At 41.6% G+C, this 27,794-nt stretch overlaps 1 long non-coding RNA gene and 1 pseudogene across 3 annotated transcripts; one reads left to right on the top strand and one right to left on the bottom strand.

The window, feature by feature from the left end:
* Positions 1-2,960: 2,960 nt before the first annotated feature.
* Positions 2,961-27,758, bottom strand: LOC309633440. Of its 2 annotated transcripts, XR_014247522.1 has the most exons (3): positions 24,992-27,758; positions 24,532-24,611; positions 2,961-7,144 (listed from the first exon to the last, which is right to left on the bottom strand). It is a non-coding gene; the product is annotated as an uncharacterized lncRNA (long non-coding RNA). The 2 variants fall into 2 exon arrangements; XR_014247523.1 differs by lacking the exon at positions 2,961-7,144 and having other exon boundaries at positions 23,376-24,611.
* LOC309633435 (kunitz-type protease inhibitor 2-like) lies at positions 16,462-20,877 on the top strand (annotated as a pseudogene). Its single transcript has 2 exons — positions 16,462-16,713; positions 16,765-20,877. The product of its transcript is annotated as a kunitz-type protease inhibitor 2-like (transcript).
* Positions 27,759-27,794: the final 36 nt, after the last annotated feature.

Genomic DNA, 27,794 nt, shown 5'->3' with positions numbered 1-27,794 from the left:
GGAAGATCCCACATGCCACGGAGCGACTAGGCCCGTGAGCCACAATTGCTGAGCCTGCGCGTCTGGAGCCTGTGCTCCGCAACGGGAGAGGCCACGATAGTGAGAGGCCCGCGCACTGCGATGAAGAGTGGCCCCCACTTGCCGCAACTAGAGAAAGCCCTCGCACAGTAAACGAAAACCCAACACAGCCATAAATAAATAAATAAATAATTCCCATTAAAAAAAAAAAAATTGTTTAAAAAAAAAATCGTTTAAAAAAAAAAAAAAGAGTAGCCCCCGCTCACCGCAACTAGAGAAAGCCCACGCACAGCACCGAAGACCCAACACAGCCAAAAGTAAAGAAAGAAAGAAAGAAAGAAATTTATATATAAAAAAAATCTGAATGAGAGCCTTGCTGGGTAAAGTATTCTTGGTTGTAGGTTTTCCTCTTTTACCACTTTAAGTATATTGTGCCACTCCCTTCTGGTCTGCAGATAGCCTTATGGGAGTTCTCTTGTATATTGTTTGTTGATTTTCCCTTGTTGCTTTTAATATTCTCTCTTTATCTTTAATTTTTGTCACTTTGATTACAGTGTGTCTCAGTGTGTGCTTCTGTGGGTTAATCCTGTATGGGATTCTCTGCACTTCCTGGACTGGGTGACTGTTTCTTTTCCCGGGTTAGGGAAGTTTTCAGCTATTATCTCTTCAAATATTTTCTCAGGCCCTTTCTCTCTCTCTCCTCCTCCTGGGATCCCTATGATGCGAATATTAGCATGCTTGATGTTGTCACATAGGTCTCTTAAACTGTCTTCATTTCTTTTCATCCTTTTTTCTTTTTTCTGTTCAGCAGCAGTGATTTCCACTCCTCTGTCTTCCAGCTCACTGATCCGTTCTTCTGTCTCATTTAGTCTACTACTGATTCTTTCTAGCATATTTTTCATTTCAGTTATTGTATTCTTGAATTCTGTTTTTTGTTCTTTATTTTTTCTAATTCTTTGTTAAAAACTTCTAATTTCTTGCTCTGTGCCTCCATTCTCCTCCTGAGTTCCTTGATCATCTTTACAAACATTACTCTGAACACTTTCTCAGGTAGATTGCCTATCCCCATGTCACTTAGTTCTTCTGGGGTTTTATCTTGTTCCTTCGTCTGAAACATATTCCTCTGTTGCCTCACTGTGTCTAAATTGCTATTTGTATTTTTATGTATGTGGTAGGTTAGTTAGGTTTCTCAACCTTGGAGAAGTGGCCCTCTGTAGGAGATGTCCTATGCATCCCAGGAGTGCACTCCCCTCTCACCACCCAAGGGCCAGGGGCCAACTGGTCCCAGAGTAGTGTCTGGCCTGCATTTGGATTTGGTCTGCAGGCTGCTGGACTGTAATTTTCTTGCTTCTGGTGTCTGCCCCCTGGTGGGTGAGGCTGGTCTAGAGGTTTGTGCAGGCTTCCTGGCAGGAAGGGTCAGTGCCTGCCCACTGGTGGGTGGAGCTGGGTGTTGGCCCTCTGGTGGGCAGGGCCATTCTAGGGGAATGTCTAGACGAAGCTGTGGGCTCAGGAAGTCTTTAGGCAGCTTGTCTGCTGAGGGGTGGGGAATGTGCCCCCACCCAGTTAGTTGTTTGGCCCGACGTGTCCCAGCACCGGAGCCTACAGGCTACTGGGTTGGGCCAAGTCTTGGTGCTAATGACCCAAACAAGATGTCAGCATTCAGGAGAGTTCATGCAGATGAATGCTCCCTGATACATCCACCTCCAGTGTCTATGTTCCCAGGGTGAGCCACAACTGCACCCTACCTCTGCAGGATACCCTCCAAGACCAGAAGGTAGACCTGGCTCAGGCTTCTATGAAATTACTGCTTTTGCCCTTGGTCCTGGTGCATGTGAGATTTTGTGTGCTCCCTTTAAGAGTAAAGTCTCTATTTCCCCCAGTCCTGTGGAGCTCTTGCAATCAAGGCACACTGGCCTTCACACCAAATGTTCTGATGGCTCCCCTTCCCAGTGCTGGACTCTCAGGCTGGGGGACCTGACATGGTTCTCCCACAGGAGAACCTCTGTAATATAATTTTTCTCCAGTTTGTGGGTTGCCCACCTGTGGGGTATGAAATTTTATTATATCACATATCCGCTCCTCCTACTGGTCTCATTGTGGTTCCTTCTTTTATGTCTTTAGTTGTAGAAAATCTTTTCTGGCAGGTTTCAGACTTTTTCAACCATGGTTATTCTGCAGATGGTTGTGATTTTGGTGTGCTAATGAGAGGAGGTGAGCTCAGGGTCCTTCTACTCCACCAGCTTGACCACTCTCCTCTGCCCTTGCCTCCTTTCAGTCTGTTCTCAACACAGCAGCCAGGGTGATAATATTAAATTGTGCATAAGACCATGCCCCTGCTCAAAACTTTGATTTCCCATCTTATTCAGAATAAATGTGATACTCCTTGCTGTGATCCCGAAGGTCCTCATCTCCTAATACTGTCCCCCTAGTTCAGTCTACTCCTCCCCACTGTTCCTTGAACTCACCAGGCATGCTTCTACCTCAGGGCCTTTGCACCATTCCCTGTGCCTGGAATACTCCCTCACTATCTCTGTTTTTTACTCACAGGTCATCTTCTCAGTCAGGCCTCCCTGATCACCTGGTCTAAAATTATAGAGTCCCCTCGCTCCAAAATTTTAAACTTAATTCTTCCTTCCTTATTTTTTCTCTTTACCATTTATAACTATATAGCATACTATATATTGTATTTTACTTATTTATCTTATTTATTGTCTTTCTCCCCACAAAAATGTAAGCTTCCATGAGTTCAGGGTTTTTGTCCATTTTGTTTACAGCTGTAATCTCAATGCCTAGAAAAGTAACTGGCATATAGAAAGTATTCAATCAGTATTTGTCAAATAAACAAAAGAACTGATGGGCATGAAATAAACGTGACTGATGACTTTGGAAACTGTCTTCAGATTCTTAATTCATTTGCTTCTTTTTAAGCATCTAACTAGGACAAAGGGGTATATGAAAATTAACACTAGATGACACAATATTACAAGAAAGTAACCTAATCCTTTCCTCTGGACTGGAGTTGCTTCAAGAAAAGCCTAAGTGTTGCCAAGCTTCCTCTGGCCTCCCACACCCCAGCCTGCAGATGTTATGTTTTGCTGTAATAACTCAAATTTCACTGATTTATACCCCACCTGCATAAATGTTATTCTGCCCTGTTGAGGATTTCAGTGCTTCCGTGTGCCAGTCCGTGTTACCAAGTTCCTCCTCTCCAACCCTTGTAACCTCCCAACCCACCTGCAACTGAAGTCATTAATGCACTAGAGCCTTCAAGTTTCCAGAGCTGTGGGTGGTCTGTGGTGAGAAAGAATCTGTCCCCTCTGGGTCACACTCTGTTGTGGGGGGAGGTGTCACAGATATTTACCCCCAACCTCCTCTCTCCCTAGAACTCACATTGGATCCATGGGTTCCAAGGGTTGGGGATGGATTTGAATGACAGCTACCATGGAGTCTTAAGAATCACCATTTCCCTGCACCAGTTAAAGGCTCTCTTACTGGGACAACTTTAGCACATCTTGACTGCTCACTCCCTAAAGACTGGTTATCCCAGAAGGTGACTCAGTGCTCATGCCAAGAAGCTACTGTCACTAATCAGTCTTTGCCAGTTCATATTAGGTTGTGGTGACCAACTCATTCCGGTTTTCCAGGGCCTTTCCCTGTTTTAATGCAGGAAGTTTCACGTTCTAGGAAATCCCTCACTCTGGGGCAAACCAGGACAGTTGGTAACCCTACGTTAATCCCAGATCTCACTCCACTCAAACTCAAACCAGAACTGTGTCACACCTGTGTAAAATTTTTAATGCACATATTTTGTTCTCTCCTCCCACCCACGTCATCAGTTGCCACATCGGTCAATTCTATCTCCCTTTTGTCACCTATATTCATTTTCTCCTTTATATTCTCACTGCAAAAGTTAGTGGGAAACTACAGTAACCAAGACAAGACAAGACCACTGAAGATCCAGCGCCTTCAGGAATGAAGCTTTGGATCACACCACCTGGTACAGGTGCTGGCTCAGAGTAAAGGAAATATAGAATGAGTAGGGGAAGAAGGAAGTTACAAGTATTAACTACAGGCTCATGACCAGAGAGAAGAAAGGACTAATATCTAAACATTAGTTTCTTTTTTGCTTACTGTATGTCTGTATACATGTGTGTTTATGTATTTGTGTATATACAAACTAATTTTTTCTTCTTTCGCAATGTAAGAATAACGGCAGTGGTTAACTTCACAGTTTCATCTTGAGCTTGCAGGATATTCTAGAGGGACTCTAACTGAACTTGAGGAGTAACTGACATCATTCAAAGATCAATAAAATGACATTTGCGACCTTTTCTTTTTGTGGAAAAGGTGAGAGTGCCTATTTCTACAAAGGACAGTTGTATCTTGCTAAAAAAAAGCTGAAATGTGTTATTGCTGTACAGGAAGTTGAAATATATGTAGAAAGTTGTATGTGGATATTGAATAGGTAAAGTGATGCGCTGTCGCAGTTACTACACCACTGTCTCTCAGTTCAAACCCACACCTTTATACTCTGCTTTGTGACGCTAGGTTGGGACTATGAGAACTGTATTTCTACGTTGCCAGTTAACTTCCTGCAAGGAAGAGGAGGGAGAAAGGATGCACTCCTTTCCTGACAAGTGGTTATCAATTACAGTGTTCAGCTTGCGGGGGGCACTCCTAGAACCAGCCTCATCATGTCTAATCAAAGATATCAGCAATAGTCAGCTATTGAGACCACCTCGGAGGTCTCAGGATCCTCTCCTTCAAGCTTCCTTTTGTCCCCCCAACCCCAGGAGTGACAGCTTCATCATAGAGTTCCTATCTCTGGGTTAGCTCAGTAGCCCCTTTTTTGCCGTTTCAGTTCTCCAAAACTGCTTAACTAATTCCTTATATTAAATTCTCTCTGTTGAAATGCCAAGGGTGTTTTCTGTTGTTGTGACTATATCCTGACTGATACAGTCACCTGCCAAGTAAAGAACACTAACCACCTGAAGTGCTAGCTAAAAACAAAGGAAATATGGAATAAGAAGTAAAAGAGGGAAGTGATAAATATCAACTATGACCTTGTGACTTTATACAGCAATAAGGATGATAGCACTAATGCATATTTTTGTTATGTACCTACTAACCAATGATTTCTACTTTTCCCCCTTCCCCTTCTCCTGCAGTTTTTTTTTTAATTAATTAATTTATTTGTTTGTTTTTATTTTTGGCTGCATGGGGTCTTCGTTGCTGCGCACAGGCTTTCTCTAGTTGTGGCGAGAGGGGGCTACTCTTCGTTGCGGTACGCGGGCTTCTCATTGTCGTGGCTTCTCTTGTTGCGGAGCACGGGCTCTAGGCATGCAGGCTTCAGTAGTTGTGGCACGTGGGCTCAGTAGTTGTGGCACGTGGGCTCAGTAGTTGTGGCTTGCGGGCTCTTGAGCACAGGCTCAGTAGTTGTGGCACATGGGCCTAGTTGCTCCGCGGCATGTGGGATCTTCCCGGGCCAGGGCTCGAACCCGTGTCCCTTGCATTGGCAGGCAGACTCTTAACCACTGTGCCACCAGGGAAGCCCCTCTCCTGCAGTTTTGTATGGAGTGGTGGTGGAACTTAATTTACAATTTAGTTCATAGGTCACCAGGTCACAAAAAGTCACATCTGGAGCTGCTGGAGTAGAGTGAGGCTCACCAGTAGATCCTGAACATTAGAAGGAGACAATGACTAATGGGACTTTGAGTCTCTCTTCTCGTCTGGGGAGAAAGGGAGAGTGTCACTGTATGACAGGCAGAAGTATGAAGGTATTAAACATGGGCAGAAGGGTGAACTTAAATGCTGAGTAGCAAAAGGGCTGGCTATTTAGATTCTGAAACTGCTTGTCCTCAAATCCATTCTTTGCCCTTCTGCTGCACTGCTCTGGACTGCAAGGGGCTGACCTCTGTTAACTGTGATACCCAAACTCACTATCAGCTGATTTCTGAAAGACTGGAAGACAGGGAGGGAAGGAATACGCCAGGACATTTCTCTCCTCTCTCTTCTAATTCAGGCACTTCTTTGGCAGGGACTGCACCTCCTTAGTGGACCCAGCTCCCACTAGACAGATCCTTAGAGGTCCTGGTCTCCAACAGATGACCCGCAGCTCTGGGATTCAGTAACACGGGTTTTTCATTTATGTCTCTCCACGCTACAAGCTGTGGCTCTTCTGCTTCACTTTCTCAGTTAGGCTCTCAGCTCTTCTATCACCTGGTAACCACTTCCCTGCATTACATTTTCTCTGTTGTAAATACTAGAAGTGGGTGCTATTTTTCTGGTTGTCCCTGTCCCTGTAGATGACAGCTAATCCCACTCCAGATCCACTGTAATACTAAGTCAATATTCTGCAACGCTCCAACTTCTGGGTATTTAGGTACAAATATACCTACCCACTTACAAAATTAGGGTTTTTGTTTTTGTTGCTGTTGTTTTTTATAAATTTATTTATTTTTGGCTGCATTGGGTCTTCATTGTGGTGTGCGGGCTTCTCTTGTTGCGGAGCACGGTCTCTAGCTGCGCGGGCTTCAGTAGTTGTGGCGCAAGGGCTCAGTATTTGTGGCTTGTGGGCTCTAGAGCACAGGCTCAGTAGTTGTGGTGCACGGGCTTAGTTGCTCCACAGCATGTGGGAATCTTCCTGGACCAGGGCTCGAACCCATGTCCCCTGAGTTGGCAGGCAGATTCTTAACCACTGCGCCACCAGGGAAGTCCCACAAAATGAGGTTTGTAGCAGGTTATTTATTGCAGTGTTGTTTGCAATGCCAAAAAGGAGAAACAAACCCCATTTCCTATAGGGAACTGATTAAACAAACATTGGGACAACCACGGAGCTGTAAAAAAGAACAAGAAACTTTCTATATACCAATGCATATTATTCAGTGAAGAAAGCAGAGCACAGAACAATTTAAATAGTATGTTATCTTTTGTGTAAGAAGGAGAAGAATAAGAATATGTTTGTACTTACATAAAGAAACACCAAAAATACACACAAGAAAAATAATAAAACCAGTTACTAATGGGGGTAGGGCAAGGAAGAACAAGGCAGACAGAGACAGGAGGGAGAATTTTCAATATATACTCTTTATGTTGTTTTAGTTTTTGAGCCACAAAGATGCATTACCTATTGAAAAAGTAATAAAAATTATTAAAATGCATAAAAAGGAAAAAACTGCAACCTAGTCACTAAATGATAAACATAACCAATATCAAAACACTTTATATAAAATTATAGGAAAATGAAAGATGAGAAAAGACTACATATTGTATAATTTCAACTACTTTGCATTCTGGAAAAAGGCAAAACTATGGAGACAAGAAAAAGATCAGTGGCTGTCAGGGGCTGGGAGGGAGGGATGAATATGTGGAGCCCAGAGGATGTTTAGGGCAGTGAAAATACTCTGGATGATATAATAATGATGGATACATGTCATTATACATTTGTCCAAACCCACAGAATGTACACCAAGAGAGAATCCTGAGGTAATCTATGGACTTTGGGGGATTATGATGTGTCAGTGTAGGCTTATCCTTGATAACAAAGGTACCATTCTGGTGAGTGATGTTGATCATGGTGGAGGCTGTGCGTATGTTGGGGTAGGGAGTACAGGCACACGTCAGAGATGTTGTGGGTTCAGATCCAGACGACTGCAATAAAGCAAATATCGCAATGAAGCAAGTCACATGAATTTTTTAGTTTTCCCATTGCATAGAAAAGTCATGTTTACTCTGTACTATAGTCTATTAAGTGTGCGATAGCATTATGTCTAAAAAAGCAATGTACATACCTTGATTTAAAAATACATTATTGCTAAAGAAAAAATGCTAACCATCATCTGAGCCTTCAGCGAGTCGTAATCTTTTTGCTGGTGGAGGGTCTTGCCTCAGTGTTGATGGCTGCTGACTGATCGAGGTGATGGTTGCTGAAGGTTGGAGTGGCAATTTCTTAAAATAAGACAACAGTGACGTTTGTCACATCAATTGACTTTTCCTTTGATGAACAATTTCTCTATAGGCTGCAATGAATGCTGTTTGATAGCATTTTACCCACAGTAGAACTTCTTTCAAAATTGGAGCCAATTCTCTCAAACCCTGCTGCTGTTTTATCAATTAAGCTTATGTAATATTCTAAATCCTTTGTTGTCTTTCAACCATGATCACAACATCATTACCAGGAGTAGATTCCATCTCAAGAAGCCAATTTCTTTGCTCATCCATAAGAAGCAACTCCTCATCCATTAAAGTTTTATCATGAGATTGCAGCAATTCAGTCACATCCTCAGGCTGCACTTCTACTTCTAGTTCTCTTGCTATGTCCACCACCTCTGCAGTTTCTTCCTCCACTGAAGTCTTGAACCCTCAAAATCATCCATGAGTGTTGGAATCAACTTCTTCCAAACTCCTGTTCATGTTGATATTTTGACCGGTTCCCATGAATCATGAATGTTTTTAATGGCATCTAGAATGGTGAATCCTTTCAAGAAGGTTTTCAATTTACTTTTCCAGATCCATCAGAGGAATATCTATCTATGGCAGCTATAGCCTTCTGAAAATTAAGCCTTTCTTAAATAACAAGACTTAAAAGTTGAAATTACTCTTTAATCATGGGCTGCAGAGTGGAAGTTGTGTTAGCAGGCATGAAAACAACCTTAATCTCATTGTACATCTCCATCAGAGCTCTTGGGTGACCAGGTGCATTGCCAATGAGCAGTAATATTTTTAAAGGAATCCTTTTTTCTGAGCAGTAGGTCTCAACCGTGGGGTTAAAATATTTAGTAACCCATGTTGTAAACAGATGTGCTGTCATCTGGTATTTGTTGTTTCATTTATACAGCACAGGCAGAGTAGATTTAGCAGAATTCCGGGAGGCCCTATGATTTTCAAAATGGTAAATGAGCACTGGCTTCAACTTCAAGTCACCAGCTGCATTAGCCCCTAACATGAGAGTCAGTCTGTCCTTTGAAGCTAGGCATTGACTTCTCCACTCTAGCTATGAAAGTCCTAGATGGCATCTTTTTCCAATATAAGGCTGTTTTGTTGACACTGAAAATCTGTTGTTTAGTGTAGCCACGTTCATTAATTATCTTAGCTAGATCTTCTGGAAAACTTGCTGCATGCAGCTTCTATGTCAACACTTGCTGCCTCACCTTGTACTTTTATGTTATAGTGATGGCTTCTTTCCTTAAATCTCATGAACCAGCCTCTGCTAGCTTCAAACTTTTCTTCTGTAGCTTTCTCACCTCTCAGCCTTCATTGAATTGAAGAGTTAGGACCTTGCTCTGGATTAGGCTTTGGCTTAAGGGAATGTTATGGCTGGTTCAATCTTCTATCCAGACCACTAAAGCTTTCTCCACATCAACAATAAGGCTGTTTCACTTTCTTATCATTTGTGTGTTCACTGGAATAGCACTTTTAATTTCCTTCAAGAACACTTCCTTTGCATTCACAACTTGGCCAACTGGTGCAAGAGGCCTAGCTTTTGGCCTATCTTAGTTTCAACGTGCCTTCCTCACTAAGGTTAATCATTTCTTGTTTTTGATTTAAAGTAAGAGGTGTGCAACCCTTCCTTTTACTTGAACACTTAGAGACCACTGTGAAGTTACTAACTGGCCGAATTTCAATATTGTTGTGTCTCAGGGAATAGGGAGGCCTGAGGAGAGGGAGAGAGATGGGGGAACAGCCAGTCGGTGGAGCAGTCAGAATACACACAGCATTTATCAATTAAGTTCACCATCTTATATGGGCATGGTTAATGGCTCCCCCAAATAACTATTACACAATACTAACATCAAGGATCACTGATCACAGATCACCATAACAAATGTAATAATAATGAAAAAGTTTGAAATATTGCAATAATTACCAAAATTGACACAGAGATATTAGGTGAACAAATGCTGTTGGAAAAAATGGCACCAACAGACTTGCTTGATGCAGGGTTGCCATAGACCTTCAATTGTAAAAAAACACAGTATCTGCAAGCACTATAAAGCAAAGCACAATAAAACAAGGTATGCCTGTATATGGGAAATCTCTGTACCTTCTTCTTAATTTTATCATAAACCTAAAACTGCTCTTTAAAATTCTTTAAAAAAATTAGAGGAAAGGTGAAAGCCAAGGGAGGGAGAGAGAAGGAGAGCAAATACGTGGAGAGCTACAGTCCTCATTTACACAAATGGTCAAGAAGCCATAGTGGATATGTTAACTCCCTTCCTCCATCAATTCAAGCTTTGGTTGCCTTTGGCTAGTGTAAGTCAGTTAAAGTTCTTTGCCTAGTCAACTGACCCTTAGACACCTTTGATTCCTGAGGTGTCTAAGCCTGCCTTGTTTTTTGTTAAACTTAATAACTGGGCATGTAAAAGAAAGCATCCAACTCTGCTAGCTTTATAATACTAACCCTAATACTGTAACCCTAATACAGTAACCCTTTGATAATCAGGGCCAATCACACCAACCAATACTAGAAGCCTTACTTCTCTAGCTGTGAACTGAGTTTCTTGACTGATCACAATGTTTTATGAAACACAACAATGGTACCAAAAAAAAGCATTCAGTGATTCTATGGATTATATCAATGGTAGAATTATGACAAACAGAAATGGCAAATAATGCAGATTAAGTGTCAGTATTGATGATTAAAAATTGTTTCCCCCGAGGCTTCCAGATAAAGATGGCAGATTGAGTATAATAATTCAATTTTACTTCCTCTGAAACTCCACTGAAAGTACGGTAGAGGGATTTTTTTTTTAACTCACAAACCTATAAATCCAGAGAGAAGAGAAGAGGAGACAATAGCAACAAAATATTAAGGCTGGAATGTGGAAAAGTGACTTAGGATATAGTGGGGAAAACCAAGAACTAAATTGATGTATATCACAGAATCTTCCAAAGGCTCAGGAACTAAGTGGACTTTTGGAAGTTGGGGGAGGGGGGCAGGGTAAGAAGGGATAGTAAATAAGGACTGATAGAATGCAGTTTTAAAATACATTCCCGGGCTTCCCTGGTGGCGCAGTGGTTCAGAATCTGCCTGCCAATGCAGGGGACACGGGTTCGAGCCCTGGTCTGGGAAGATCCCACATACCGCGGAGCAACTAGGCCCGTGAGCCACAATTACTGAGCCTGCGCGTCTGGAGCCTGTGCTCCACAACAAGAGAGGCCACGATAGTGAGAGGCCCGCGCACCGCGATGAAGAGTGGTCCCCACTTGCCGCAACAAGAGATAGCCCTCGCACAGAAACGAAGACCCAATGCAGCCATAAATAAATAAATAATTAAATAATTTTAAAAAAAAATACATTCCCAATCTCCCAATTCCTCCCACCCCCCCTTCCCCCTTGGTATCTGTACATTTGTTCTCTACATCTGTGTCTCTATTTCTGCTTTGCAAATAAGATCATCTATAGCATTTTTCTAGATTCTACATATGTGCATTAATATACGATATTTGTTTTTCTCTTTCTGACTTACTTCACTCTGTATGACACTCTCTAGGTCCATCCACGTCTATACAAATGACCCAATTTCGTTCCCTTTTATGGCTGAGATACATATACACTATTGATACTATGTATAAAATAGATAATTAATGAGAACATACTGTATAGCACTGGGAATTCTTCTTAATGCATTGTGGTGACCTAAATGGGAAGGAAATCCAAAAAAGAGGGGATATATTTATATGTATAGCTGATTCATTTTGCTGTACAATAGAAACTAACACAACATTGTAAAGCAACTATACTCCAATAAAAATTAATTTAAAAAAATAAAGTACATTCCCCATCCCTTGAGTGTGGGCTGGGCTTAGCGACTTTCTTCTAAAGACTAGGGTATGGAAAGAGAGACACAGTTAACGAGAGAACCCAGAGACACCACCTTAGCCAAGTGAGCACTCAAGTTTAAGATCACCAGTCACAAGTCATGTTGGTGTCATGTTCTCCTGATACGATGCAGTGAAAAGGGCAGTTCATCTCTGTGGCATTCTTCCCCCAAATCCATATTCCTGATGTAATCATGACAAACCCAAACATCAGGCAAACCCAAATAGAGGGGCAGCCTACAATACCTGACCTGTACTCTTCAAAATTGCCAAGGTCACAAAAGACAAGGAAAGACCAAAAAACTGTCACAGCTTGGAGACTAAGGGATCACGATGATTGAATGCAGTGTAATCTCCTGAAACAGAGAAGGGCATCAGTGAAAAAACTGGTAAACTCCAAATAAAGTCTGTGGTTTTGTCAACACTATTGTACTCATGTTAATTTCTTAGTTTTGGTAAATGCAGCTTGATTATGGAAGATGTTACCTTTTGGGGAAGCTTGGGGAAGTGTGTACAGGTACTTCATACTATCTTTGCAACTTTTTTGTAAATCTAAAATTTCAAAATAAAAAGATATAAAAATATAAAAGGGAGAAAAGGAGATAGAGCTCTACTTCCCCTCCCTCATGGCATTAACTCTTCCTGCAGAAGACTGGAACTGGTAAATGCAGAATAACTGAACAGCTGTGGTGCAGGTACCCTACTGGGAAACAGGAGCAGGACCTAAGCTGTGCACACTGAATGATAAGACCCAACGCTAGCCTTAGAACCGAGTGCCTGGGCCCCACTTGTTAGAGAGCCCTATGAATCAGAGAGATGGAGAGAATAAATTCATGAAAGAACACACGGGTATCGTTATCAATCAAGGCCCAGCACCCAATGCTGGCACAGTGCAATCTATAACCTTAAATGTGTCCCTTTTGTGACACTAACTTCATTTGGAGATGCTTCTCCTCATCGCTTGCTCTTGTCCTCCTTTCTCCTCTAAATAAAAGGTGACTGTCCCTGAATGCTGTATAGGAGTGTGGGTTGTGCTTCTGCTGTCAAACACAGACTTTGCTACAGAAGGAATATGAACAGCAGAAGCACTTCCGTAAGAGAAAATACAAATTAATTAGTTTGACAAATCTTTCTCTCTGAGAGCACAGATGAAATAGATACTTGCATATTAAAGTCTCAGAGTGTCGGATGTCCATTTTTTTAAATTTCACTTCAAATTCTAGCTGGAGTATCCAGTGATATGCACTAATTAGCATACTATTCAATACCATTATACATAGCAACTGAGAAACACTTTGTAATATTAAATAATTCATATTACTCTTAAGTCTGTGTGTATATATGTCTAGATATAACAAGTATGAAGCAAGCTATGTATTTTACACTGACAGATGGATACTAATTCTAGAATTAGTAATTTGTTTTAGTTTTATAAAATGTTTAATATGATTTAAACAAAACGTTAAGTTTGAATTACCAGATAAGCAATAATGAGAGATGGAGCATGAGATGACTTCTCAGTTTTCTCCCTCAATGAGTCATGGTTTCCTTAGGCGAGGTTTGCACAACAGGTAACACTTATCCAACGCTTCTCACACCAGAGGCAATTTCCTCCCTTGCCTCACCTGGGGGGCAGGCATTTGGCAATATCTGGAGACATTTTTGATCGCCATGACTCAGGGATGGGGTTCTACTGGCATCTGGTAGATAGAGGCCAGGGATGCTACTAAACATCTCACAATGCACAGGGCAGCCCCCCAGAGCAAAATAATCCATTCCAAAATGTTCATAGCGCCACAGCTAAGAAGTCTGTTTTAGATAAATCTAGGAGTTTGGGGTTCTCTAAGCCCTGATGTCTCTCATATACTGCTATTCCATTTGTCAAGACCCCACTCTTCCCTAATCTAGCTTACCCTGACATTCATATAAAATGCTTGGCAAAGTATGTGGATTCACATACTAATATAATTTACCAAATCACAGAATCAGTCTCTGAATTTGGTTTTCAGTTACCTCAGCCCTATGACTACAAGCAATAAGAGATTTTTACAACACTATCTCATAAAGTCTTTTGAGTTTTATTCCATTAAGGCAACACTTTTGCAATTTGAGTATGTCACCTGCTTGCTTTAAATTACCCCATGCGATTAAAGGCACCCATCATGGTTCAATCACACCTGTTCCCCTTTAACGTGAACTATGACAACAGCTGTCTGATTCCGCAGAGCTTCCTCCTCAGTGAGTACATAGTTCCATATAATCATACAAGATAACTTGATGGGCTATTTTTCCATTGCATACGGAATGCCACTTCACCATCATGGAATATGAAAGAAAGTCTCTGCATTTTGTCTGACCTCTATGTAATAACCATTTCCCTGAGGACATGTTGCCTGCAGCCCACTGTCTGGAACCACTAGACAGTAAGCCCCATGGAGCCGGGGACCAAGCCTATCTTATTAATCACTGTATTCCCAGCACCTAGGCTGTACTTGGCACATAGCAGGCACCTAGTTAATATTTGTTGAATTAATTAGTAAAGTCAAATGTCAATTCCTCTAAGAAACTTTTTTATTAAAGTGCTTATTACATATGTTTCTTCAACTGTTTTTCCTCCTCAGCTAAGTCTCTCAAGACAGAGACCTAATAACAAAGATACTTAGCAACCTAGTTACCAAGGTACAGGAAAGACTTTTCAAACAACTCATACAATAAAACCAACATCCCTGCTACCATCGTCAAAAGAGACAGTGTGAAAGAACGGAGAGCTTAAGAACTTATAGGCTCTTCACATAGGGAAGTAAAACTGTGGAAAGGCTGAATAGCTTACGTTTCTAAGTACACGCAGAACTGGTCTCCAAGAGATAACCAAACTGCTTTCACTCCTACCCTCCCCAAAAATGCCCTCTTGAAACGGCCTGAATTTTTTTTTTACATCCTAATAATGAAAGAAATTCTTTCAAATTTAAATTCATTTGAACAGGCTTTCTTCTTTAAAATAACAATTATATCTGAAAATGTTAAGAGGTTGGCTATTAATAATCCATGTACTCATTAGGGCAAATCACTACAGTAAAGTTACTTTTTTTCTAATATCAGAGACTCTCCAAAACAGGAATGTAGGTAATTTTGGTGCAAAGAGAGCTTTGACGGGAGAAGATAGGCTTGGATGGACTGGGGCAGTGTGGTATCTAGGGTAGTTAGCACCAAGCACTATGAAGTAGAAGAGAAGCAGATAAGAGAAGTGAAAGGATGCTGGAGACAATATACACCAATTTACAAACTGCCTAAGATCACTTCGAGACTTAGAGAACATAGGGCTTCCCTGGTGGCGCAGTGGTTAAGAATCCGCCTGCCAATGCAGGGGACACGGATTCGAGCCCTGGCCTGGGACGATCCCACATGCTGTGGGGCAACTAAGCCCGTGCGCCACAACTACTGAGCCTGCGAGCCACAACTACTGAAGCCCATGCGCCTAGAGCCCGTGCTCTGCAACAAAGAGAAGCCACTGCAATGAGAAGCCCACGCACCGCAACGAACAGTAGCCCCCGCTCACTGCAACTAGAGAAAAAGCCCGTGTGCAGCAACGAAGACCCAACGCAGCCAAAAGTAAATAAATAAATAAATTTATTTTTAAGAAAAAGACTTAGAGAACATCTTCGGCTCTTGTTTCTGCACTTCACTTGCTCTCTGGTTAGTACTGTGGTTCACCTGCTTCTAAATTAAGGATTACATGATGGATTCTGGGAGGAGGCTTCTTCTGAACATGAAGTCCACTAAATACCACCACTGTGCTGCTCACTTTCCTTGCAGCCACAGAATTGTGCATGCCCATTGCTCCTGTTAGTACTGTTGAGGCAACAATTAACTTTCTGCCACTTTGGAAGGTCTAGAGTTCTCAAAAAAGTCTTGTGATGATTTCATCACCTGACTAAATTAGCTGACACAGAGCTAAGAATGATTCAATGACTGCTTACAGAGTATAAAAACTGATTAATTCCACTCAAGGGGAAAAAAATCACTGACAAAACCAAACACTTTTACTAATTACTGTATTGCCACTCCATAAACACATGGTAGCTTTTATAGTAAAAAAAGATAGTTCCACTATGCTGAATTACAATCACTTAGTTGAATGCTAAGCATAATTTAATTTTATTAATTTTGAGGGGATTTGTATAAAATCACTCCTTAATTTTATGAAATGCAGATTACAATACAGACTGTTTGCCATGATTTAATGCATAGCTTGTTTTTTCATTTTCCTTTCAGTCTATGTATATTTGATTAATAAATAATAAAAATAGGGGGCTTCCCTGGTGGCGCAGTGGTTGAGAACCTGCCTGCCGATGCAGGGGATGCGGGTTCCAGCCCTGGTCTGGGAAGATCCCACATGCTGCGGAGCAACTAGGCCCGTGAGCCACAACTACTGAGCCTGCGTGTCTGGAGCCTGTGCTCCGCAACAAGAGAGGCCACGATAGTGAGAGGCCCACGCACCGCGATGAAGAGTGGCCCCCGCTCGCCGCAACTAGAGAAAGCCCTCGCACAGAAATGAAGACCCAACACAGCCAAGAATGAATAAATAAATAAATAATAATTTTTTAAAAAAATAATAATAATAATAAAAATAGAACCAAACACAGCAGTAGTTCTCAGCTTACTTTCTTCCAGTAGAAAAAGTTTCCATTTCTCCATGGATAAACCAATGTTTAGGGGAAGTGTGACAAAAAGTCACTTTGTTTTTATATTTAAAAAAAAAAAAATCCTAGGGGTGGAGCCCGTCACGGCGCAGCTGTGTGGGCTGAGGCGGTACTGGGCACTTCTCGCCCTCCTGGCATCGCTGCTCCTCTCCCGCTGAGGCGGCTGACGGAGAATGTGGCGTCCATGGAAGCAAGGGCATCTACTAAGAGTGAGGTGTTTCTCCAGCCACACACAGCTGCACAGACTTTTGCCGAGTTTCGAAGAGTGTGGGGAAATGCCGGGCCTCCATCCTTAAGTGGCGGTACAATGTCACTGAGGGATCCTGCCAGCAGTCTGTGTACGGAGGCTGCGGAGGGAATGACAATAACTACATGACCAAGGAGGAGTGTCTTGCAAAGTGCGCTGGTGTCACAGTGAACACCATCGATGATCTGTCCAGGAATGGAGCGGATTCCTCTGTCCCAAGTGTCCCCGGAAGGCAGGATTCTGATGACCTGCCCAGTGATATTTTCGACTATGAAGAACACTGCGCCGCCAAGGCTGTCCCTGGGGCTTGCCGCGCGTCCTTCCCACGCTGGTACTTTAATGCCGAGAAGAACTCTTGTGATAACTTCACCTGCAGCGGATGCCGGGCAATAAAAACAGCTACCTCTCCAAGGAGGAGTGCATGCAGCGCTGCTTCGGCAAGCAGTTGTGTCCTGCCCCGCCCCGCACTAAAGTGGTGGTCCTGGCAGGGCTGTTCGTGATGGTCCCGATCCTCTTGCTGGGAGCCGCTGCGGTCTGCCTGATCAGGGTGGGGCGCAGGAACCAGGAGCGCGCCCCCCGCACCGTGTGGAGTTCTGGGGGCGACAAAGAGCTCCTGGTGAAGAACACTTTCGTCCTGTGAATGCCCTGTCGCCAAGGGGCTGCCCTCCTCAATCCCCCGTTAATGAAGAGAATCTGGGAAGGGAGGGGAGACAAGTGTTGAACGCGTCTGTGCTTTTTCAAATAGAGTGATTGGTTTGTATTTGCACGATCATTAGGGCTTTTGGTCTGTTTGTTAATCCAGAAGGTAAGAGGGCTGCTCCCTGGTCTCCCGGGATGGGTTTGCTTTGGAAATTCTCTTAGTGAAGGGCTGTGCACTTTGCAAATGGTCTAGCCCTAGATGGGAGTCGGTTCCTCTTCGATTTATTTCTTTGCTCCACGTATAGTTTTCTTAGCTTATGTTGAATCCTATTGTCTCCTTTCCGATCACAAAAGTAATGTTTAATAGTTTCCTTTGTTTGTTTTCTGTTTTGCTTTGTTTTTTTAAAGTAAGCAGAAACATGTTTTTTAAATTAGGATTCTGAAAGGAAGAAAGAAGTAAAATGTACAAGTTTAATAAAAATGGCCTTCCCCGCATAGCACAGGGAGATCAGCTCAGTGCTTTGTGACCACCTAGAGGGGTGGGATAGGGAGGGTGGGAGGGAGGGAGACGCAAGAGGGAAGAGATATGGGAACATATGTGTATGTATAACAGATTCACTTTGTTATAAAGCAGAAACTAACACACCATTGTAAAGCAATTATACTCCCATAAAGATGTTAAAAAAAAAAAAAAAACGGCCTTCCCTTAAAAAAGAAAAATCCTAAAAGTGGAAGGAAAAAGCAATCATTAGTTTACTTCCTATATATGGTTTGACTAACTTTTAGTAACCACAACCCCTATGTTCAGTACAGATTAGAAGAAACCTTATATTCAGACCATTTTAACTCTTCAGGGGATGTGGATTCTATCGGGAATAAACTTTTAATTTTTCTTTAATTGAAACAGTGTTTACCATTAAAAAATCACATGGCACTGAGAAGCAGAAAAGAAGATTTGAACAAATGGAGAGAGATATACTTGTGGATCAGAAAACTGGCCATTCAGCCATCCATGCACTACCGACTTCTGCCAGAGGTTAGCTTCCCTAAGCCTGTCATGAAATACCGACGGATTTCCTGCTTCCTTCAACTAGTCAACTGGTATCTTTGGATTTTCTCTTTCAATCTAATCCACCTGCCATCATCTTCCTGCTTTTCAAATTGTATACATCACTTTATTCCTTGAGTTTCCTTTGCCTAAAAAGAACCCTTTCTTCACCATTTTCTGTTCTTGGTAAGATGCAGCACTTTTTCCCCAGGTCACACCAGCCCAAGAGTAAAGTAGTAAGTCTCCCAAATCCGTATGTCTCTGACTCAGATTCGGACTCTACCCGCACTTCAAGAGCTCCAGTTTCCCTGCAACAGCTTTGGGTGCCCCAGTGGCTGCCTCATGGATGCTCTACAGAAAAATCCTCTTGATTACCCACTTGGTTGGCGCCATTTGCTCTTCTGCTGCTGATGTTCCCTGGCGTTGCTAATGAACAAAACAGCAGCCAAGCTGCCGTGGCCACCGGCGGTACTATAGCTAGCTACTGGGACCCACCAACAGGTACCAGTCCTGATGGAACCTGCCGATGTCTGTGCCATGGGTCCTGTCCTCTGACACTTCCCAAGCCTTGCAACTGATGCTACTGACACTTTCTGTTCTCAGTGTTACAGCCACTATAATTCCTACACCATTTTCCACTTTAGCTACCATGCTCTATCATTCTGAGTCTGAGAGTTGGGCTGTAGAACTAAATGCATAAGCCTCTGCTATACTCAGATCATCTGTCCACTACAATGCTGGCCAGATGTCCTTCAATCAAACATAGGTTCCTGAAAAATCTTCCCTAGTTTAAAAAATTAAGCATTTATTTATTCTGCCTTTTTAGGAAAAACTTAATTCATCTCCAGTTGATAAAGGAAAGCTCCTCTTTATTGAAGAATGCTAGATAGTGATAATAAATGTAGAAAGAATGGTAGAATCAGAAAATCACCATTTGGCACCCCCTGCCCCTCAATGAAATAATTGATTCAGGCAACAACCATCAGTGGATGTCAAAAAAGATAAATAAATAAAACAAATATGGCAAAATGCTAGCACTTATTGAATTAAGTGGTGGGTAAATTCTTTTAATCTTCTGAAAAAAATTTTTTCAATAAAAAGTTGGGGCAGGGTCAAGTCTCCCTTAACTTAAGGTGAGGTCTTTCTCATGAGGATTGGTGTTCCTTTATGTAAATGGAACCCTGGTGTCATCTACCCATGCCAGAAGCCAGATATACTGACTTGTGAGGTGAGCACAGCTTCAGCCTGAGCTGAGAACCCTGCTACACTTGAGTCATAATGCCTTCCTGATGCCTTCCTCTTTCTGACCCTTTCAGCTCTGTTTCCTCCCAACTGTCTTAAGGACAACCCTTGAAACCAAATATGAGTTTACAATTGCATAGTCACAACAGGGAGCAAACCAGAACCATCTGGGGAGCTTTTTCAAAAGATACACACCCAGAGCCTGACCTATAGATATTTCCATTCTTGGGTGGGCCTTGGGCACATGATCTTGAAAAAGTCTCCAGATAACTCTGATATACCTCTCTGAAAGAGAGGTGTTTCTCTGAAACTATACTTAGGCTTTTTCCTGAAGAATCTATACAAACGTCCCTGACTTACAATGGTTCAACTTAATGATTTTTTGACTTTACAATGGCGTGAAAATATGCATTCAGAAGAAACTGTACTTTGAATCGTGAGTTTTGATCTTTTCCCAGGCTAGCGACGACACTCTCTCTCGATGCCGGGCAGCCACAGCTCCCCGTCAGCCACACAGTCACGAGGGGAAACAACTGATACACTTAAAACCATTCTGGGGCTTCCCTGGGGGCGCAGTGGTTCAGAATCTGCCTGCCAATGCAGGGGACACGGGTTCGAGCCCTGGTCTGGGAGGATCCCACATGCCGCGGAGCAACTAGGCCCGTGAGCCACAACTACTGAGCCTGCGCGTCTGGAGCCTGTGCTCCGCAACAAGAGAGGCCGCGAGAGTGAGAGGCCCGCGCACCGCGATGAAGAGTGGCCCCCGCTTGCCGCAACTAGAGAAAGCCCTCGCACAGAAACGAAGACCCAACACAGCCATAAAATAAATTAATTAATTAATTAAAATAATTAAAAAAAAAAAAATTCTGTACCCAGACAACCATACTGTTTTTCACTGTCAGTACAGTATTCAATAGATCGCATGAGACAGTCAACACTGTATTATAAAATAGCTTTGTGTGAGATGATTTAGCCCAACTGTAGGCTAATGTAAGCGTTCTGAGCACGTTTAAGGTAGGCTAGGCTAGGCTATGATGTTCAGTAGGATAGATGTACTAAATGCATTTTCAACTTACAATATTTTCAACTTATGATTTCAACTTAGGTTTATTGGAACATAACCCCATCATAAGTTGACGAAGATCTGTACACATAAGAAAGGATGGGGGCAGATTTAGAAATTGAAAAGATAAATATCAACTTAGGAAACTGAAAAAAATTCAAATTGTTGGTATGGTAGTTATTAATGCTGCTCACTGATGTCTAATTCTCTCTTTCCTAAACCCAGAAAACTGCACTTTCCCCCGCTCGTTTGAAGTTGGACCTAGCTGTGTTACTGGCTTTGGCCAATGAAATATAAGCATCAGTGCATGTGTCACTTCCAAGCAGAAGACTTCAAGAGGCAGTGCACAAGTCACCATATCCCCTTTTCCCTCCCTTGGTGGCGGTGGAAGCACATGTTAAGATGGAGCCTCCATCAGCTGAGATCCCTGGGTGACTATGATGAAAAAGCCTCTGTCATCCCAGGACATGAAATGGGAGTAAGAAATAAAGATTTTTGTGAAAAATCATGGAAATATGGAAGTTGTTCGTTAATGCAGCATAATCTACTCTTATCTTGACTGATAAACTGGCAAACCTTTCACGGAGCCTAAGCAATTTAAAGAGAATCAGTTCTGTCTTCATCAATGACTAAAACTTTACAGAGACGGTGTTGATAGAGGGAAACGAGGGAGCTTTAGGGTCAGAGCTACCTAAGTTTAAATCCATGGTGTCATTGTTTGTTGTAATAGTAAAAATAGTATATAAGGTCTGTGTAATATACAATTACTTTTAGTAACCACTAACACTTATGAAGTGCTTACTATGTGCCAGGCACGTGCTGAGCACTTTACATGGATTATTTCACTTACTCTTCCATAACTTGCCCAAGGTCAGAGAGCTAGGAAATGGTGGAACAAGGATTCTAACACAGGCAATGGAGGCACAGAGCCTGTGCTCTTAACCACACCTCTATTTGCCTCACTCATTTGCCTATTCTATAAACGAAGATTAGGCAATATGCAAAAAGATAACATGAGTGATTACTTATCATGACCTACGGGAATGCAGTACTGTAAAAAGACGGGGAGCAAAGGCACAATAATCAAATGCTACATTACTATGCTTGCATTACTTAATGGCTAGTATCGAAATGATCACTGTTAACTTCTTTAAATAAAGGTTTTTTAAAGTAAAGATACAGTGTACAAACAAATAGCACCCATAAAATGCCCAATGATGTAGTAACTGTATCCAGTAGCTCCAAGCCATTATGTCTTAAAGTCCAAGAAAAAAGTTTTCAAGAATAGTGAGAAGATATTTTACGCTCAGCTAGCCACAAATGATATACTGGGATCATTCATTTTAATAACCTTACGTTCATGTATCAATTGTTAACTACATAAGAAAACACCATTATTAAATGTGAAGCTATTTGTTCTGGGCCCTTTCTTCGTTTGTTTAACTTCCTCCTTTCTTTTGCTTCCTTATATAATACTGTAAGAGTACAAGTACAGACTTTCTACATAGACAGTCATGTCTTCTGCAAACAAAGACAGTTTTATTTTCTCCCTTCCCAGTCTGTATACCTTTTACTTCCATTTCCTGTCTTATTCATTAGCTAGAACTTCCAATATGATGTTGAAAAGGAGTTGCCTTGTTCCTGATCTTAGTGGGAAAGCTTCTAGTGTCTCACCATTAAGCATGATGTTCACTGTAGGTTTTTCGTACATGTTCTTTATCAAGTTGAGGAAGTCCTCTCTATTCCTACTTCACTCAGTTTTTATGATTAATGACTATTGGATTTTGTCAAATGCTTTTTCTGCATCTATTGATAGGATCATGTGACTTTTCTTCTTTAGTCTGTTGATGTGATGGATTACATTGACTGATTTTCAAATGTTACACTGTTTTATATGTAACTGTATATAATTCTTTTATACATTGTTGGATTCCATTTGCTAATATTTTGTTGAGAAATTTTGCACCTATGTTCATGAGAGATACTGGTCTGTAGTTTTCTTTTATGTAATGTCATTGTCTGATTTTGATATTAGAGTAATCCTGGCCTCATAGAATGAGTTAGGAAGTACTCCTTCTGCTTCTGTCTTATGGAAGAGACTGTAGAGAATTGGTATAATTTCTTTCTTAAATGTTTGGTAGAAATCACCAGTGACCCCGTCTGGGCCTGGACTTTCTGTTTTAGAAGATTATTACTTATTCAATTTCTTTAATAGATAAAGGCCTATTCAGATTGTCTATTACATGATCTTTTGATAAGAAGGGTTCATTCCACCTCTCTTGTTAAGATATTCCATAACTTATGGCTTCATAATTTCCTTCTCAGTTTGGCATATGCCTTTTAGTCCACTGTCATCTCTTATCACTCCCACTCCCTGCATATCTGACTACTTACATTTCCCCAAAAATGTCAAACTCTGTCATACTCCCATGCAGTTACAAGGGCTCCTCTGTATTCCTAAGGCATCCTTTTCTAACTTGTATTTATCCTACCGAACTCAGCTTTCTGCAGAAGCATTTCCTGATGTTTCCAGGCAAGTTAGCTGCCCCATTCAACTTGTATAATAGAAAAACAAAAATTATTCTTTAAAATTACCAAAAAAATCCAAACTTTTTAATAGTTATTTTAAATGTTCGCTGTAATTCAAGGTATGCAATAAATAAACTATAAGATACTGACCTGGTTGTGGATTGTGTCCTTTATAAATTCATTATCTAGGACAGACAGACACACTTTGACACAGCACATCAACGACGATACAAACACTGAACAATAAAGTATCATTTCAAGATAAAGGTTAAGTATATATCAAGATTGAAGACAAACGTGAGTATTCATTTAGGTGTATGCTTAGATGTGTCACTTATTAGGAATGCATTACAAAATGTTTGAGTCTTTTTGTTTCTTTTTATTTATCCTGAATGATTAAGAGCTTAAACTCTGAAGTCATATAGACTTGGAACAAACACTACTTATAATCTGTGAGATCTTGGGCAAGGGAGTAAACCGAGCCTCAGTTTCCTCAAGGAGATAAAAAATAAACAGTAACTGGTAGTGATAGTAAATGATGGTACTGATATTACTTGAATTATTAAAAATAGTGTCATTATGTAGACCTCTCTTTCATTCCACATACAGTGATGGAAAAAATATTTTTTATCATGAATCCTTAGTGCCCTGTGAATAATAGCCTGTTGAAAAGAGAACCCTTTCTCCAACATAGTGCCCCTTTATTCATTTTTATAACTTTGACAGAAGTAGTTGAATATAGCAGCCACTAGATGGAGCAACATTCCTAGCAGAGTAATCCTTCCTAACCAAGAACTTTCCTTTCAGTATTTATTAAAAATAAATCATGTCTAGAAAAATAATCACTCATAATTATAGGTTACCTGGATACATTTAACAGGGAAACATACATGACTTTGAATACCTCAGAGATATTAATATGAGAAAACAAGCAGGACAAAGATTTGAATACACCATAGTCATATGTGGTATTATGAGCTGAACTGTGTTCCCCCAAAATTCATATGTCGAAATCCTAAACCCTGGGACCTTAGAATGTGACTGTATTTGGAGGTAGGGTCTTTAAAGAGGTAATTCAGTTAAAATGAGGTCATTAGGGTGGGCCCTAATCCAATACGACTGGTGCCCTTATAAGAAGAGGAAATTTGGACACAGAAGTGTACAAAGAGAAGACGATGTGAAAACACAGGAAGAAGACAGTTATCTACAAGTCAAAGAGAGAGACCCGGAACAGATGCTTTCCTCAGGCCCGTTAGAAGAAACCAACTCTGCTGAACCTTGATCTTGGACTTCTCACTTCCAGAACTGTAAGAAAAATATACTTCTGATGTTTAAGCCGCCCAGTCTGTGGTGTAAAAAAAATATACTTCTGATGTTTAAGCCACCCAGTCTCTGGTACTTTGTTATGTAAACCCTAGCAAACTAATACATGTGGAAAGGAATACCAGAAAGAAAACTCCATGAGGGCAAGAATTTTTGTCTTTTTTGTTCATAGTTTTATCCCAAGCACCTGCAACAATGCCTGGCACATAATAGGTGTTCAATAAATATTTGCTTTGTGAACTGATAAATAAAGCAGATTAATAAAATTCTTGCCATAGATGACTCTATTAAATACCACCAATGTTTCAGTAATGCTTTTTATTTTCATAAGACCTGAGGACACAAACACCCAGTGCTCTTACCAAGTGCTGTGGTGTAATTGGTCTGCTGCCACAGCCCAAAGGTACAAAATCCACTGGTGAAATTCCTGCTATGATTCAGTTCCGGAGTAATTTCCTGAAGAACAGAAGAGTTAAGAAGACAAAAATGCTGCTGTAATACAATAAATGTGAATTAGTCCACACAGAGAAACAGATCAACCTAGTTAGACCCATCCTGCTGAAAATGCCACAAACAGACATAGCTTGCTGGTACTGCTGTTCCCTCAAAAGCATTTGGTTAGCTGATTTCACTGCAGTCACTGTGAACAGCCTGGAATCATAATTTAAAGGAAAAGAAAATAAATATGGACTTTCCTCTGTTGTTCTTAAAGCATTTCTTACATGGACACAGGAAAAAGACTAATTAAATTTCCTTCTGACTTATTCAATTATGAACTCATGGTGCATGTCTGTCTCAAACCCATCTCCATGTCTTAATGTCGTCACTGTCACCATCAATCAATACTTAATTTGGTACCCTGCATATGCTAGGGAAATAACAGCAAAATAAAACATGAAAGAAATATGGAATAAATACTCTGATTTTAACTTACATGCAAATATACTTTAAATAACAGCTAGAGGAAAAATTCACCAAAATGATAATAGTTCTGTTAGAGGCAATGATACGAGAAGTAATTCTTTCTCTCTTCAAATTATTTGTAATTTTATATAATAAGTCTCAGTTTTTAAAGCATAAAGTTCTCAAAAAACATTCTACCTTCTAATCACTACTGGAAGAAATTTTAGGACTAGAAATTCCCCCAAAGGGAGAGGGTGATACAATAATATTTATTTTTAAAGTACATTTAATCAATACATTTATACAGAATATGCATAAGAAAGCCAGAATACAACAGTTTCATGGGCAAGTGAAATTCAGCATTTTAAAATCTAAATCTGTAAATTCCCATCTATTCTGAAAGTAATCTAAAAATCAAGTCAAATCTTGTTCTCAGTTTGGGGCCTGGAATTAGCTCCCGAACTGATGCAATCTGAAACCAGGGCCAACAAGTGTTTACCAAAGTCTTTGTCCCAAAGGGTGAAGCCTCTTTTCTAATTCTCCAGAAGTGATGCTGTTGGAATTGCCTTGAGAATTGAATCAAGGCAGCAGGCAGGAGTACAAACATTAAATTCATTTTGAAATATTTTCCTTTCCAGCAAAAATGCAAGCTAAATACTTTTTCACAAATTGATTATGCAATTTGTAATCAAGCCCTCCTTTATTAAAAGTTTTAATTAGCTGCCTGTGCATTTGCTCCTCATTCCTGGGAACCGCGGCATAAACAGGAAGTTCATGCCTCTGGGGCTTATTCGTTGTGGAATGGAAAAAATGAAGCTGTGGACTTTCTCCAGGATAATTGAGAGAAAGGATCATTAAATAACTGTATTCCCCCTCCTTATCTTCTCCAGAAGGCTTATAAACCAAGTGACTGCACAAGCTGTACTCCACCCCCAGGAATATAAGCAGTTCTTTCCCACACGTGACTGGAGATCAACTTGAGAGCTCTGCATTAGCCTTGAACCACACCCTAGTGTCTGTACCCCAAAGCAACGAGGATCAGCCACTCTCTTAACACCTGTTACAATCGTGTGTGCTCCACTTTCTACCGTGACAACCACAAGGCTCCAGACCTAAAACTAGAGAGAAAGTCTACCATTTCAATTACCCAAACACCACAAAGTGTCAGATATTATAAGGCCAAAGGGAGAAATTTGTGGTGATGGAATAGCTCTGTATTTGACTGTAGTGGTGGTTGTACAAATCTATGCTTGAGGCAAAATGGCATAGAACTATATATACATTTGCGCCACTGTCAATTTCCTGGCTTTGAGACTACGTGTAAGTAAGACGTAACTATTGGGGGAAACTGGGTAGAGGGTACCTATAACCTCTCTGCACTGCCTTTGCAACTTCCTGAGAATCTGTATTTATTACAGCATGAAATGTTTTTAAAAGTGTACCTGCTTGTGTGCATCACCATACTTTGAACGTTTGCATTCGGACAAGTTTTATCGAGAATAAAACACAGCCTGGTTTTCAAAGGTGAGGTTTCAGCCACCACCCAGCACAAAGCGTGAGGTGGGGAATACTCTTGGCTGTGCTTTTCCCTCCGCCAGGGATTCCCTTTCCGACCTCCCGCCCCGCCAGTCCCCCTTCTCAAGGGTGGCTCCTTCTCATCTTTCAGGTCACACCTCAATGCCACCTCCTTACAGCGGCCTTCCCTTGTCCCCTTAACTAGAGTACCTGCCCTCGGCTATCCTCTGAGTCCCCCGTGCCCTTCGTCGCGCTCTTCCTCACGTATAATGATTTGTTTACTTGCTTGTTACCTGTGTCAACTCCACGAGGGCGGGCCCCGTGTCTGCTCCTTGCCCGCTCCGTCCCTAGCAATGAGCACGCTGCTTGGCGACGGCAAGGGCTCGGAAAGGATTTTATTTGAATAAAGGGCACCACACTCGAATTCACTCCCTTGGGCTCGAGGGTGGTCGCGCCGCTTTCTTCCCCTCACACCATGGGTGCTCCCAGTCTAGGGCTGGGCGCGGCGCCCTCACTCTGGCCACACAGGTGCCTCTCTGCCTCCTCCCTTCACTCGGACCCTACCCCGCCCAAGGAGGGCACCATTTTCTTCTAATTCGTCTGCCCAGAAGGGGCGCCTTTTTCTTCTTCGTAGCCTTTTCTCAGGCCATCCTCTCAACCCCCTCCCCTGTCTCTTCAGCCGCAATTCCCAGCCCTGTGGCCTCCGCCCCTCCCTTCCGGCACCGTCCCACCCTTCCGGTGCTGCCC

Source organism: Balaenoptera borealis, assembly GCF_965194805.1.
Source record: "Balaenoptera borealis genome assembly, chromosome: 8".
Taxonomy (NCBI): domain Eukaryota; kingdom Metazoa; phylum Chordata; class Mammalia; order Artiodactyla; family Balaenopteridae; genus Balaenoptera; species Balaenoptera borealis.
Note: the sequence above shows the minus strand (reverse complement) of the source record. Positions and strands in the feature narration are given on the sequence as shown.